Source organism: Atractosteus spatula, chromosome 9 (assembly GCF_055471065.1).
Source record: "Atractosteus spatula isolate fAtrSpa1 chromosome 9, fAtrSpa1.hap1, whole genome shotgun sequence".
Taxonomy (NCBI): domain Eukaryota; kingdom Metazoa; phylum Chordata; class Actinopteri; order Semionotiformes; family Lepisosteidae; genus Atractosteus; species Atractosteus spatula.
The window spans coordinates 25,993,033-26,010,328 of record NC_142714.1 but is presented as its reverse complement, the minus strand read 5'-3'; the positions used below and the strand labels follow the sequence as shown (position 1 = coordinate 26,010,328).

At 36.8% G+C, this 17,296-nt stretch overlaps 1 protein-coding gene across 8 annotated transcripts in view; it reads right to left on the bottom strand.

Moving 5' to 3' along the window:
• The window catches only part of fut8a (fucosyltransferase 8a (alpha (1,6) fucosyltransferase)), a 401,280-nt gene that overhangs the window by 238,800 nt on the left and 145,184 nt on the right, over positions 1 to 17,296 (bottom strand). The gene's annotated exons all lie outside the window — the stretch shown is intronic.

The following is a 17,296-nucleotide window of genomic DNA, read 5'->3' as shown; positions in this document are numbered from 1 at the left end:
GCTCAGACAGTAGGCCTGTCCTAGTGATTCACCACAAATCATACTGACCAATTTTAATCATTCAAGCCCAAGCTGTTTAACAGCTCAACAGAGATATGACAAGCTTTGCGAAAGCTGCCACATTGGACATAAAGAATGATACGAGAAAGACAAAGCTGTCAAGTGCATGCCAAGCGAAAAACGAACTGAACCAGTTAACTTTTTTATTACACCATCCTACTGTCCAAAATTAAATCAGCATTTTCATTTCATGCAGGTAAAACTGGCTGTCCTGGTAGAGCCTTGAATTACAGTTGCCCTCTTGCCTGCATTACAGCAGCTTCGAAGGTGAAAAATTCTCAAATGCACACTAGCACATTTCACACACTGTTCTTCTTGACATAATCAAAATGATCATTACATTTTTAGACAATTATCTTAAAGAAAACTAGATGATAGAAAAATCAAGTGCACTACAATGAGTCAAATGGATTAATGTATTCATGACCTATTTTGTGTTCTCATAACCTGTTGACTATTGCTTTTGATCATTTTGCACTGCAGAAAAAAAGACATCTCACTATTACACAATTTATCAGCACACTGCTGTTATTCACATTCACAGCACTACCTAATTAATTTGAACAATACTCTGGAACTCACTGTATAGAAACGAATGTATTCTCCCTAGCTAAAATGCTGTTTGAACCTTAGTACTCACCTGAGGAAAAATGTGTGTATAAATTGTACATATGATCTGTGGTAACACTAAAGGTCTTTAACGAGTTACTATGGAATGTATAAATCATGAACTGCTTGCTACTATAGTAAAGGCAGTCTTATAGTGGTATTTTTTTTGGTCCTCCAACCTTTGATTTAGCAGATAGACAGGTATAACAATTAATCAATCCACTGCCTAAGACAGACAGATCAATTATATAGTAGGCAGATGCACGTATACAATATAAAATAATATATAATACATAATTATTATACATTAATAAATGCACACAGGTTCCTTCAAAGAGAGTATATATATATTTTTTTTTACATGAATCCACCTAATCTTCAATGACTTCATACAAAAGCAGGTCACAGCACTTCATAGGAAAAAATGATAATAAATCACTTAAGTACTTGGGCTTTTCCCTGGAATTAGAAATCTAGGCAGACTATCATTTGCTGAATTATTCAAGCTTTAATGTGAGCATGCACAAATGATGACACAGAATGCACCAAGCTGACGTTTTTGTTTTGTTGATTATTTTTCAGGGCGATGCTCCAGACTTGAAAATGCATCTTGTGTCAGTACAAGATGTCTTCAATAGGTAAGTAGTTGTGTTATTCCTCCATACAGGAACTGAATTGACTGCTCCATTTGCATCCAAGAACAGGCACTCATGGTACAGCAATAAGTGCTTCTGAAATATCACTTTAGCTCTGTAATTGGCAAAACAGAGGCAAAGTGAAGACAAATATTTAGAAGGAGAAATCAATTGTAAATTACGCTTGCATGCTGTCAAATAATGTTACTGTCTTTTTGCTCTGTGGAAGCAATGGCTGCAGCTGCCAAACTCTAGACAATTAGCGTATTCTCCTCAGTGGTCTGGTAACAAATACTAAAAACCATGAACTTGTATCTGAGAATGATTAAAACACTGGCGCCAAGTTAGTTTATAACCAATTTAAAAGGCTACTTAGCAATTTGTCTTCTATAAAATCTTAAATTGTGTGTTGGTCTGGCACTTCCATTCAGGCAGGATGGAAATTCTGATCTGAAATACACTGCTTAGGAAGCGATGAAAAATGTTCTGCCACTTTCAGTCACCTGGCCAGTTGGGACAAGACAAATGATCAGTTGATTTATAACCGGGGAGCTGTGATTTTCACAGGGTTCTGCAACTGCCGTTTGGGGACAGAAGGAAGATAAACTTCATGGGGAGAAGGAGTTGAGTGGGAACAAATGACTGATAAACCTGAAGATACAATAAAGTTAGTTTTGATAGGGCTGTTTAGAGAGGAATCTCGGACAGAAGCTGTGAATAATTTTCCAAGAAAAATTTAGTTTTTCAGTAGATATTTTTGAGTTTGAATAAATAAAGAACACCAGTTTCTACCTTAAAGAGGTTATTTTGTGTGTGTTTTCCCGAGTTCTGTCTATTTAAAAATCACTACTACAGCACAACAACCCTGTTCTGCCCCAGTACTTAAAAAATCCATCCATCCATTTCCTAATTGCCTTATCCAATACAGGAGCCTATCCTGGCAAGCAACGGGTACAAGTTGGGATATTCAATTTTATCTGTGAGAGGAAAGTGAAAAATAAAAAAAAAACCTGCCAATATGCACATAGCCACTGGAAAAGAAGCATCAACAGGCAGCTTTTTTGACCCTGAGCCATGAAACCAGTGAGTGACATCACGCAAGGGTGTCTCATTACCTTTTTTATAAAGATGCACCCTCGAATACTCGGATGCTTTAAGTCCACATCTGCTCTACATCACAGAAGTGCAGACTTGGAGGAAATAAACTACACAAACAGTAGAAAATACAAACAGCAGAAGGCCAACCAGCTACTTTGTTTTGCTCATTTGTTTTCCTGTAGCATACTGATCCATGGGCTTCAGTCCAGGTTACATTTGTAACTCTATGAACATAGAACTACCACTTCAGTTCTGTCCAGAACCCACTTGAGTTGGCTGAAGATAAGTGTTTGGGTGAACAGTGCCAGCTTCTGTAAGGATCTTGAATATCTGAATCACACTCATAAGATGTGTGACATACCTTTATAGTCTGGTTTGTATCTGGTTGTTCTTTTTATCTCAAATACTGCTAAATCACTTTATCACTGGAAACTCTTTGTAGTTTTTTTCTAACTAAAAATCTAAAAAAAAATATCTGGACAACTCAAGAGTCTGCAGATTTTTAAGGAAATCACTTTACAATATATATCCCCATTCTTCGCATTAGACAAAAGACTGAATTTTAAACACCTTTCAGTGATGGAAAAGTCACTAAATGGTCTGAATTGTTTTAATCACTTTAATCAATTCCTTTTCTCTTTTCCTTTTTTTTTTGTATTAGGATGTTCACTGTTGTAGTACACCAATGTATGGAATATGCAGTTCTGGATTCCCTTCAGTAACACTTTAGTATTCTGATCCAATGCGCCAAGACTGGTGGAGCCGACTCGTGTAAGTTTTGATTTAGTGCAACACATATTTCTGACTCGATCACTGAACATCCTTGAGCTGCATGTGAGAGATCTGTCATCAATATGAAACCTGTCAGTGAGGTGAAAACCACCACCTCAAAGATCTGTATTTTATCCTGTCAGGGGATGAGTTAGTCTTAAGAAAAGTACTGCACTCTCAATGTAAACAGATACTGGTCTCTCCAAGACCTGTAAATATATGCTTTCCCATTTGCAATTTATACCAAAATGTAACCAGACAGCTTATCATTTATTAAATTATTCCAACACTGATGTGAATCGTCCACTTAGATTTACTGCCCTGTCACTGATACTGCCAAATGCACAAATGCCTTCCTCACAACTGGCTACAAATTATGCAAATATTTATCAGCATTTATGGCTGTCTTAATTTGACAAGAGCACCCAAGTCTTAAATGGTTTTATTTGCAAAATGTTAATTACTCAGACAAGGATTGCAATAATGGACTTGTTAGCATGTTCAGCCCTGGAATTCATTAAGCAAGAACCCACTTCCCTTTTCTCTTCTGGTTAACTCTGTTTGCATTTGGTCTGACACAGTCATGGAGCAGAATTTTAATGAAGCTCACATCAGATGTGTTTTCTCCACTTTCAAGACACTAATGACCTAGTAAGAAAATAGACTATATTCATAAAAAAGTTTTTTTGAGTACATCAAGTTCATCTTTCTTTTTGGGAAAAAACAAAGTAAAAACCCTCCCCCAAAATGAAAGGAATAACCAAGACTTTATCTTAAATCAACACTGACTAAACTGTCACTTTTACAACTACATTATACTGTTTATCGTTTTCTTATTTAAAAAAAAGGGCAGCTGTCAGCAGCTCAGCCTGTTTAAAGACACTCTTTGTGATTCAGACACCACAGGTTCAAGCCTTGGTTTTGTTGTTAATACCTGAATGTACCTAGGATTCCCTATGTAGCGGCACACTACTAGCAACACTGTCAGAAGTGGGGTTGGGATTAGTGGCCATGCTGACTTTGGCAACTGACAATTCCAAATTTCTCAAAACAAATAACAGAAAATGTTGTTTATATTTTAGTTCAGAACTTCTTGTCATTATTGCCTATTTAGAATTGATGAACTGAATCAAACTGATTCGATTTGATTCAACTGATTTGAACTGATTAGAATTCACCACAGGCTCCATTCTATTAGCAGGGGAGACATGGGAGACATAAGGACCGCACATGCTTTTCTTCAGAATATCCAGGCCATCCACCTTGTATTTCCCCAGGCAGCAGAAGGACACAGGCAACACTGCAAGCACACATGTGCCCAGCAATTCATGAGAAAGCTGTTGTGTAGACAAGACTCTAGTGTTGGACACCCTGGTCAACTCAAACCTGCCTGGAAATTATATCCCACTATCTGGAGAATCCCAGTCACAAGCAGCTAATGGCTTCAGTCATTATGTAAAGTATTAATCAGAATGGCTTTGCACTCAGCAATATTTTCCTCGAAAAATGTCACTGCAGTTGTTCCACTCTAACTGTTACTCTGCAATACACTGCAAGTCACTAGAGATAGTGTGAACTGCCTGCATTTAATAGTTAATAGTGTTTATTCTGTATATTTTTAGAAATACTTTAAATTAATTTTTAATGACAAAATAAATTGTTAATGATACAGAAAAAATTCTAGAATCAGTAAATTACTTAAAATTGTATTTCACCATACACTTTTACGGAATTTCAAAACACTGTTATTTATATTTACAGATAAGAGAGAAGGGTAAATTTCTTTTTATTAGTAAGAAATTCTACAATATGTTTAATGAGTTCTATATTTACAGTGCTGAGAAAACTCAAATAAATATGCACATTTTACAGTTTTACCATGATAGCTTTCTTGAATCAAAACCATTCTTTATGTAAATATACAATTGTGATTATACTGTAGTAACAAAATGCATGTCTCCTGGAAAAATATGAATTAAACAAACAATGAGTAATTAAACTGGGACTGCCTTCCCAACTTCTCAGGTCGGTTATTAAATCTTGGAAACAAAATAAATTCATTCACTTTAAACTTTTTAAAAAATAGTCGCCATGTTGTCGCAAACTCGCATTTGAATTGCAACATGATTCGTCCCTTCCTGCTCACTAGCCTCAGTAATTACTAATGTAATGTGATGTACGAGCGAGTAAAGACAGGTTGTGCAGCAGACATTTTACAGCAGAAATGTTCCAATGTGATCAGCATGCAGAGTTAACAAGTAAGCAGTATTTGTTGGCAAAACCGTCCAAAATCGAAAGCAATATTTCTGTTGGATTTAAATAGATGTATTCACAAGCCTGCTTGTTTACAATGTCATAAAGCCAGAAGTTTTGTTGCCTCCTTCTGAATCACAGAAAACGCCTCTAAGCATACCTGGAAATTTAGTTCATTTTGTGGTATAAATTGGAGGTTTATATAAGTTACTGTGTACATTTTACTTTTGTTGTGGTTTGAAATGCACTCATCAATGCTGATTCTCTCTAATTCCGAAATATGAATATATTCAGTTCCCCTTTAAGGTACAGTTGATGTGAAAACATAAGTGAACCTTCGATTAATGGAACTGTAGGTGATTAAATAATTCGGTAAATCTTGGAGGCTGAGTTTGGAAAACCACACCCTATATAAAGATCAGAAACATTGTGAGTGGATCAAGTGTGTGGAAAAAAGTCATGCCATGATCATAATCTCTGAGGATCTCAGAAAAAGAGTTATTGATGCTCATCAGTCCAGAAAGAGTTACAAGATCATTTCTAAGGATTAAGGGCTCCACCAATCCACCACCAGAGAGATTCGTCAGAGTCTACAAATGGAGAAAGTTCAAAACCATACTCACTCTAACGCGGAGCGGCCGTCCTACCAAAAGCATTCCAAGAACAAACCAGAAAATCATCAAGGAAGTGAAGAAAAGTTCAAAAGAAACCCAGTAACATCCACGAAATTGCAGACCATTCTCACCTTGGCTAAAGTGACTGTTTATGACTCAGCTATCAGAAAATGACTGAACAAGAATGGCATTCATTGAAGGATAGTAAGGAGAAAACCACTGCTCTTCAAACAGATCATCAAGTTCACCCAACAACATATACTGTACAGCTGTGAGAAAAAGTTTGTAAACTCTTAGGAATTATATGGATTTTTTTGCATGAATGGCTCCTAAACTGTGATCTGATCTTCATCTAATAAGATCATAATGATAAATAAAGATTTATTTAACAAACAATATACGCAAAAGTTTACGTTGCCATATCTTTATTGAAGAAATAGTTTAAACAATCAAGGTCATTTAAGGAAAAAGTATGTGAACCTCTAGGATAATGACATCTTGAAAAGAGGGTAATTGTCGTCAGGTATTCCAATCAAGGAGTCAGGTGTTCCAATCAATTCAGGTGAGTGTTTGACCTGCCCTGTCATATAAAACAATTACACAATTTTGGTTACCTGCTCTTCACAACAGAATTCTGTTGAAGTGCTATATGGTCTAATCATCTGTAACTCAACTGTAGATGATCCACAAGAGTTCTGGAACAATATTCTCTGTACAGATAAAACAAAAACAGAAGTCTTTGGGCCCCAATTAGAAATGTTATGTCTGGCAGATACAAAACACTGATTTCAAAGAAGAATCTCATCCCAAATGCAAAACAACGTGGTTCACATACTTTGTCACATATGGATACTGCATGTTGAATCATTTGAGGATAAATCATTGTTGAAAGTAGGGCTGGGCGATATGGCCAAAAACATTATCACGATAAAAATGTTCAAATCAGTCGATATCGATAATTATCACAATAAATGTCAAATCATTATTTCTTTCAAGTTTAAAGGCAGATTTTTTCTCCTGAGTGAAAGTTGAAGAAACCAGACAGTTAATTGGTAAATTAAACAACTCTTTATTTTAAGAACACAACACTTGCCAAACAGCAGAAACATTAAACAAATCTGAGGCAGAGTATTTAAGTCTTTTTATGTCAAAACATGCACAAGTAAAATTTACAAAATAAATATCTTAATAGAAAAATTAAATACTGCAGTGTGATAAAACACACATACGGTGGTGTGAAAAGGTGTTTGCCCCCTTCCTGTTTTCTTATTTTTTTGCATGTTTGTCACACTGAAATGTTTCAGATCATCAAACAAATTGAAATATTAGACAAAGATAACACAAGTAAACACAAAATGCAGTTTTTAAATGAAGGTTTTTATTACTAAGGGAAAAAAAAAATCCAAACCTACATGGCCCTGTGTGAAAAAGTGATTGCCCCCCCCGTTAAAACATAAATCAACTGTGGTTTATCACATCTTTGGAAAGCTGAGTTCAATTTCTCTAGCCACACCCAGGCCTGATTACTGCCACACCTGTTCTCAATCAAGAAATCACTTAAATAGGACCTGCCTGACAAAGTGAAGTAGACCAAAAGATCCTCAAAAGCTAGACATCATGCTGCGATCCAAAGAAATTCAGGAACGAATGAGAAACAGAGCAATTGAGATTTATCAGTCTGGAAAATGTTATAAAGCCATTTCTAAAGCTTTGGGACTCCAGCGAACCACAGTGAGAGCCATTATCCACAAATGGCGAAAACATGGAACAGTGGTGAACCTTCCCAGGAGTGGCCGGCCGACCAAAATTACCCCAAGAGCGCAGCGACGACTCATCCAGGAGGTCACAAAAAACCCCACAACAACATCCAAAGAGCTGCAGGCTTCACTTGCCTCAGTTAAGGTCAGTGTTCATGACTCCACCATAAGAAAGAGACTGGGCAAAAACGGCCTGCATGGCAGAGTTCCAAGACGAAAACCACTGCTGAGCAAAAAGAACATAAAGGCTCCTCTCAGTTTTGCCAGAAAACATCTTGATGATCCCCAAGACTTTTGGGAAAATACTCTGTGGACTGACGAGACAAAAGTCGAACTTTTTGGAAGGTGTGTGTCCCATTACATCTGGCGTAAAAGTAACACAGCATTTCAGAAAAGGAACATCATACCAACAGTAAAATATGGTGGTGGTAGTGTGATGGTCTGGGGCTGTTTTGCTGCTTCAGGACCTGGAAGACTTGCTGTGGTAAATGGAATCATGAATTCTGCTGTCTACCAAAAAATCCTGAAGGAGAATGTCCGGCCATCTGTTCGTGACCTCAAGCTGAAGCGAACTTGGGTTCTGCAGCAGGACAATGATCCAAAACACACCAGCAAGTCCACCTCTGAATGGCTTAAGAAAAACAAAATGAAGACTTTGGAGTGGCCTAGTCAAAGTCCTGACCTGAATCCGATTGAGATGTTGTGGCATGACCTTAAAAAAGCGGTTAAGGCTCGAAAACCCTCCAATGTGGCTGAATTACAACAATTCTGCAAAGATGAGTGGGCCAAAATTCCTCCACAGCACTGTAAAAGACTCATTGCCAGTTATCGCAAACGCTTGATTGCAGTTGTTGCTGCTAAGGGTGGCCCAACCAGTTATTAGGTTTAGGGGGCAATCACTTTTTCACACAGGGCCATGTAGGTTTGGATTTTTTTTTCCCTTAATAATAAAAACCTTCATTTAAAAACTGCATTTTGTGTTTACTTGTGTTATCTTTGTCTAATATTTCAATTTGTTTGATGATCTGAAACATTTCAGTGTGACAAACATGCAAAAAAATAAGAAATCAGGAAGGGGGCAAACACTTTTTCACACCACTGTAGAAGATGGCTCAGACAGACTGCAGTTTAAAGTGCTCTGTTTTATGTCTGATCGTAAAAAGCCAAAATATCTCCAAATTACCGAAGTTGAACGACCTTTTCTGTAGACGATGTCATCGTCCTTCGAGCTGGTCGTTGGCAGCACTACATTTGCTTCAGTGTCGCTCATTTCTCCACTCTAACTACAATTCTTTCAGCCACCACCATGTGGGTAAACAACACCACATTAGCTGCCCGGTCTGCAACACGCACGTGCACTTGCGCAGTATTTTGTGCGCATGCGCATATCATGCGCAAAGCTAAAACATATATATCGAACATTTATCGAACTTTTGTTAAAATTATATCGAGGAAAATTATATCGCGATAATTATCGTTATCGAATTATCGCCCAGCCCTAGTTGAAAGTATCATGGTTTGTGTCATTTGTCTCATCGGGTTACCTTTATGTATTATTAGGACTTAGATTATTACATTTTAGATTTCACATATATGAAATATGTGAACTGTTTTGTAAACTTCATATATCTTTCATCAGATTCTGAAGTCCCTTTAATATTTTCATAAAATTCACAATGTACCAGAAGATGAAGCTCATCAGGAGCATTAGAAGACCATCTGTACTGTTGTACAGTATGTTATGTGTTATGTAAAACTTTTCTATGAGACCAGATTTATTTTTTTATTTCAGATGATGGTTAAAATATTATTTCTTATTTGTTAAGTTTTAAACGTTTATAAATGGCTGATATGTCTAGGAAATTATTTATACTAATATTGTAAGCAGGGACTAATATATGGTTAGGATAAATGCATTAAATAGTAAAATTATTATACTACATATCAAAGTGCCACTTTGTCTTGTGCTAAAGTTACACAGCAAACAGTAAACTAAAATGACCATTGGCTCATTTATTTACATTTATTTTCTGTCATTTTATTTTCTCATGGGGGCTACTCCTCTTTATTCCCAGTTATGCATTCACTGCATTTGCATGAAACTGTCAAATCAGAAAGCTGTTATTAGAGGTCAGAATGGCATCCGGCAACCCATCCTTTTCCTCAGCCAAGCATTTGGCTCCATCAGCTTGCTGTGAAGGTTTCTTGAAGTGAAATGTATATTATATTACCCAGATACTGTCTTAATCTGGCAGTTCCTCCAAACCAAGCAGGCAAGCAAGAAGGAAGCTTGTTAGTGATGTAACTTTGAGGCTAACTGTGACTTTGAAAATGCAAAAAAGTTCAAAGGCTGAGATGATTTTATTTCTTCTTTTCCTCAAGATTAGACTACTGCAATTCCTTGTTCACTGGTTCATTGAACAAGCTTCTACAGAAATCAGAGTATGCACAGAACAGTACTCATCAAGTGCTCACAAAGACCAAATTAACATATTTCTCCTGTACTTAAAAACCTTCACTGGCTACCAGTCTCTTACAGGATAGACTGTGTACCTTCAAGAGTTATGATTGCCACATGTCCCAACTTGTTCACTGGTCCTAGGCTCTTTAACATTCCAAGGACACATCATATGGTAGGGGACCGAACTTTTTCAGCACCAGTATCTCATTTTTTAAATACTCTTACCATATTAAAAATGCAGCTTCTGTTGAAGATTTAAATCTGATTTTAAAAGATATGTGTTTCCGGTGAACTTTTAATTTCTCATTTTATTGTATATTCAGTACACTGTACTGTTTTATATTGTATATATAGTGCCTTGAGATTTACCCTTACTTTGCTCCATCTGCACTTTTCCTTGAGTAAGCCCTGTATTGAAAGGAGTTATATAAAAATAAAATTTATTGACTGGTTGGTTGATTGATTGACGATTAAGATTTGAGAAAATGTGTAGAAGTCAACAATATCCCAGTCATTTGATAATGCTGGCCTGTACGGCAGAATGGAAAACACATTTCAAATCCTGCATAGGGTTTGCAACAAAGCATTTAAGTGATAGTGCAAACATTTAGCAAAAGATTTTGTGGTCAGACAACATTTTGTCCAAATTGCATTATTTGCAATTATATGTGATGCAGACCCAACAAAGTCAACATTGTCAAGACAGGTGAGAACATACTGTAGATGGAGCAAAGCACTGGTAAATCTTTAAAAAATTAGCTTTCAGCAGAACAATGACTAAAAGCACAACCCCAAGCTTCACTGGAGTGGCTTAATAAGAAAGTGAATGTCCTTGAGAGGTCCAGTCAGAATGCTGACTTGAATTCTATGTACAATAGAAAGACTTATAGAAAGAATGTAGAATAGAAAGAAAGACTTGAAATCTGCTGTGCATTAATGATTCCCAAGCCACTTGAGAGGACGCGAGCAATTTTGCCAGGACCAAAGGACAACAATCTCACCAAAATGGTCTGCAAAGAAAGTAGAGACTTACCCAGAAAGACCTGAGGCTTAGAAATGTTTACATTGAGCATTCACATTTTTAATAAAATATAAAGTTTGTACCACAGAGTATGTATCATTTTGTAATTTTACAAAATTGATATACTGTGGAAAGGGTCTGAATACATTTGTAAGACTCTGTAACTATGAAATCATGGGGAAAAATATCTTATTGAGTCTTGCTACTGATTGTAGAATCATAGAATCACAACAAGCTGTAGCTACCGCTTCTGGATATTGTGGTACAATGCATTATTTAAACATGCTTATACCATTAGCCATTAAAGCCAGTAATGTACACTCCACAGGGTCAAAGAATTGAAATTCTGGCTCCTAATTAATTGTGATATTCAAGCAGAAACAATACAGCAGCAAGCTTAGGTTTGCATTAAAACGTCTGCTAATGTGGCATAGAATAAATCCTATGTGGAATAAAAGACTGAACTCCCTAACATAGTGATAAGAACAAAACACCACATTGCATAATCGCAACGTTTTTTTCTGAACCAATTCTTTTTATTTTTTTCAAAGACATAACAAAAACAATATAATATCAACATCCCCATTAAATGTAGTACTGCCTCCACCAAATTCAATTTCATAGGACCGCTAAAACAGGATCAGAAATCAGTGATAGAAACTATGGATCAACTATTCTCTGAAGAAAATTTAAGTGAATCATTTGATAATCATAATTTTTAGAAACCAGGAACTTTCTTTCTCTGTATTATTTAAATCCCGCTTCCAAACAGTAAAAAATGCTTAAGGCTTGCACGAAAACTAAAAAACACAAAACATGGAAACCAGTCTCTTATATTTTTGGGTGCATAGCAATCGTCATCCACTAGGGAACACCAAAGATGTAAGTGCAAAACGAAATGAGGAACAAGGAAGTTAATGCTGAAAGCAAATACATTCTATGTTATAAATTTGCTAGAATATGAATCTCTTTATTTCTCTAAAGTGGAGAAGAGAAAGATAGTTTGGATGTAAGAAGCCTGTGATTAAGAAGAACAGGAGAATAGGAATGTCATGTCTTCTGAGAATTTGTGAATCTTTTTAGTAAATGGCAAATTGTTATTAAGTATATACAGGTAATTATAGGTCCAAAGCACCATTTCTTAGGGGAATACATATCATTAAAATCCTGACGTTTATATAGAGAGACCAGACTTTCTACAGGTGGGTATGAAACAGGAGTGGCCATATTAAACGAAGCAAAGCTCTCAAAAGAAAGGACTACAATAATTAAAATTAATTTAAAAAATTTAAGTCTGGCAGTGGTAAGCCACCTGTAGATCTCTCAAGCTACAGAGTGACAGATTTGATACACGGTCAATTCCCTTTCCATTTGAATTTAATTTTAAATATCCAGTCTATCCTGACACCCTAAAAGTGAAGAAAGAGGAATTGGAACTAAAAAGCTTCAATTGAGGAAGTACATTCCTTTTTTTAACAGAGATGCAAACATGAAAATAACCAAATGGTGCGATCTGTTCAAATCAGTGATAAACTGTAAAAGTGTTATTGAAGTTTATTGTGATGGCATGTAACAAAGAGAAAATCTCAACACCAAGGTACCGGAAGTGTTTCATCAGCAGTACAACCGGCTTTCTCCAAAGCAAAATTAAAGGCAGTAATGTATACTTATTCTAATTTATTTAACACTCCAACAAAGCACCAAAAAAAATTAAAAAATGGTTAGCAGATGAGGCAGGAACTAGAAGATATTATTTACTGTACATATAATGTGCCATCAGCAATAGTGATATTCAAAGCTGATACTGCAAAATGGAAATAGAAACAGAAATACTGGATTGATAGACTAAAACATATCCAAGCAAACAGGGGCCAGATTGCCTTATGGCCAACCAGAAAAAAGCCTTTTTAATTAAAAAAAGTGAACATCGTCCAGTGGAGAACTTTGAAAACTAACATCAGGGCATGGCCTTTGTAAAATCAAGCCCCAATTATTCTGTGTGCTCTCTACACACCAGCTTTATGAATGTTGTCACAATATGCTCAATCCTCCAGCAAGGTTACTATAGATTCTGAACTTTTCTGCATGAGTATGCAATACCTCTATCTACTCCTCTTTCTTAACCTGAAATCAGTTATCATTTTAAGTGCTGAATAGTTGTTATCTGGGCATTTAAGTCCACATCTATTACAGCCATAAATGAACTCAACTTTGCCCATCTTAGTTTTTACAAGCTGCAGCTGCTGCTAAATTGATTGTTACATCAGATCAGCTATTTAAACTAGATGAGAAGAATCAAATTCATGTTCTTCTTAACTGGGAAGCAACAAGCAAAGATCAGCCTAGAATCAAGACAATTATGCCAAGAGGGGTAACACAAATAGATGAAAATATCTAGATGTCAACAGGAGCTATAACCCTGAATTTCCATCTTCTCATTCCAATACAATTTGCCATGCATTGCATGAATTCAATCAAGAATTTAATTTTTTCCACCACCCCATCTAAAATCCACAGGAGTTCACCACTATGCAGAGATCTATCTCAACGTGATTTCACAGATTACAGAGCTCAAATATACCCATGCAAATGTAGAAACCACGAGCTAAATACAGGAACTGATGTGATGATTTGATTTGATGATCTGTTTGTATTTTAGTATTTTTATTAAATATATAGTCAAACCTTTTGTCCTACTTCATTCCAGATTGAACCAATGACAATTTAAAGTAAGAATACTGTTATTATTGTTGTTTTGTTTAGACTAGAAAATGAACAGTATTCACTACAAATCATTTCAAAATAGAGCTTCTAAAAAAACGATTCACTTATTGTCTAATGAAATAATTGTGGACAGTCAAAATCTTGCAAACAGAGGAATGTTTTCATCCACTGACATACTGTATGGGCCTGTGCATCACAGGTTATTATTACCTGATGTTTCCAAGTTATCATCATTAAGCCTTTACACTTTTTCTGTTTTATTTCATTTAACAGAAAAATCAAATCAAACATCACAGAACTTGTTCAGCAGCAGCAGGTTCCCATTTAGATTAGCCGAATACTGGGGTTGTTAACTCCTGGGGGGTCACACAATAGGCAACAGACAGAATCAACCAATCATTAACACAGGCACTGGAGTGGTAAATGGGACACTTACCCAGCTTCAGGGTGGTTACACATCAAAGGACAATAACAGAAGCAAACAATTAACGATTACATACACCTGCATGGTTAAGACTATTTACATTAGCAGGGTGGCTTAGCGATCAGTCTGGGAACCCACAGACTATCCCCCGGCTACAACTCCCAGCGTGCTCTACGGTGCGCCGGTGAGGGCAGTACATTCATTTCTATTGGGTGGACCACAATTGCATTTATATTTGTAGCACTTTTTTCTTTTGCGCAAAGTAGTTATGATTAGCCTAGCAATGGATAGTTTTTAATAGGTGGCACTGGAAGAGTGAGAGCTAAAGATAATGTGGAGAAATGCACAGCAGAAAACTCAGAACAGAAAAAAACGAAGAAAATGAGAAAATAGGACAAGTTTTTTTAAACTAAAGCTAAGAGGAGCTAATCTACCCTCCAAAAAGCCACCACTGTGAACCAGAAGGCACTACAGGCATCTTTCATCATAGCTAACTGGATTTCCAAAACTGGAAAGCCACACACGTTTAGTGAGACGTTTTTCTTACCGTGCGCTAAGGAAATGGTTTCCATCATGTGTGGGAAAAGTGCTGCAGAGCAGCTAGTATTGATAGTGTCAAATGATACTGTGTCTAACAGCATTGGGCATATGGCAAGAGACATGGAAGAGGAGGAGATCGCTAAGATAAAATCTAGTGTGTATTTTTCTTTACAACTTAACGAGACCACTGATGTCTCCGGAGATGCACAAATGCTTGTTTACACCAGATTTTTTGAAGAGGGAGAAATTAATGAGGATTTTTTGTTCTGTAGTCCTCTTCCTGAGCATGCCCCTGGCGATCAACTTTTATTATATGTACCTGAGCATGAAATTGACTGGAACAAGTGTGTGGGAATCTGCTCAGACGGTGAACGAGCTATGACTGGCAAACATAGTGGGCTAGTCACGTAAGTACAGGGAATTACTCTGTTCGTTTTGTGGACGCATTGTAAGATTCGTAGACAGGCCCTCGTGGGTAAGAAAATGCCCCCGAACTCAAACAAGTAATTGAGGAAGCTGTTCGTACTGTAAATTCCATCAAGGCCAGTGCAACAGGTGCACGACTTTTAAAGATTATTCCAAAAATTAAGCATAGGATGACTGGAGAGGCAGCCTTTTACTACTATGCACCCAAACTGTGGAATAGTATTCCTAAACACATATTAGAGAGGCTGGCTCTGTGGATATTTTTAAACGGCAGCTCAAAACTTATTTTTTTTTACTCTTGCTTTTACTTGACGTTTCTTATATAAATTTAAGTGCTATTTGTATTGTTTGTGCACGGTTCTTTTAATGTGTTATTGTTGCTTATTTTAAGTTGCTTAAAGTTTATCTTATTTTTTTTGCAACAAGCACTTTGAGTTGCAACAAATTGTCTGAAATGTGCTATATAAATAAAAATATGATTGTTATCATTATTAAGTGAGTAGGCTTACAATTTATACAACGTGACGATTTTAAAATCTGTGTGTGTGTCGGGGGGTAAGGTGGCGAAATATTTTTAACCCGGTCGCGCTCTCAAAAAGGTTAAGAACCCCGGCCTAATACATCTGAACAAACACAGTTGTACTCGCACAGAGGCTCTAAACAAGCTGAATGTGGCACTCCCTGCAGTTTGTTGCTACTAAATAAATATTTGATTTCCCTGCACAAATATGTCTCTTCTCTCTCTCCTTGGATATATCCCCTATCAGATGGCTTACTGTAACTGAAGGTGCCCTGGAGCACTCTCTTCACCGATCAGGCTGCCCAGCTCTGCACTGTGTGACACAGAGGTCCAGAAGGACTCACCCAGGGGCCAGCCACAGGCTCTGTTTGCTCAAGTTATTAGTGAAGTAGCCCATACTGGCCCCATGCCTGCACTTCTTGTTTGTCCCAAGCAAACAACTGTAAACCACACAGCAAATATGAAAGTTGGAATCCTCTTGTAATGTCTCTAAAAGTAAACAATAACTGACAGCTGCTTAGGATACAGCAGATATAATATCATGATGGGGTTAGCGGGGGTTACCTCATCAGCTGAATTAAGGAGGAGCTTTAGGAGGAATGCCAGTTTGTACAAGGCAAAAGTAGAGCAGGTGTCCCACAACACCAGGGTTAAAAACCTTACTCTTCAAAACAGTGCCATGTGTTCTAGAATGACAAAGTAATCAGGACCTCATTTTAACATTTCATCAAAGAGCAAGGAACTTTCTGACGCACAGTGTCTCTAGTGTTTATATTTGGACTTCAGTTTGGAAACTCCTCTTTAGGTAAAATCACCTACCACCTACTGGGGCACCAAACCATTTGCAGGATCCTATTAATCCTTAGAGGTCTTCCATCTTAATACTGACCAGGACCAGGTTTGATTAGGTTCTATCTAGTTAAATCTCATGACATCAGGCTTCAAATGAGTATGAATTATAGAATAGCAAATCAATGCTCTTGGCATGGTCTACCTTTTACCAATTACATTCTTTGAGATAATATTATTGTACATTACAGTATGGTAGCCAGGCATAGTACAGGATACGATTATAATGCTAAACATGCCCATACATACCATTCAGTCAAGGCTGAATCTACTGTAAATACAGAAAGCAAAATGCCTTGACAGTAACCCCAGTAACAAGATCAGAACAGGTCTCATATCCTTTTTGCTACTGTGCAATAACCTTTAGAAAGGATGATGAACAATCTTATGAATTGTGGTTTCGTGTTGGTTACCAAAAGAAATTAATTGGCATTTCGATATTTAAAAAATTGCTGTAAACTATTATTCATATATTTGGTTCAACTACAAAATTATAATTATAAATATTTGACAACCTGCATCTCATCCATTTCT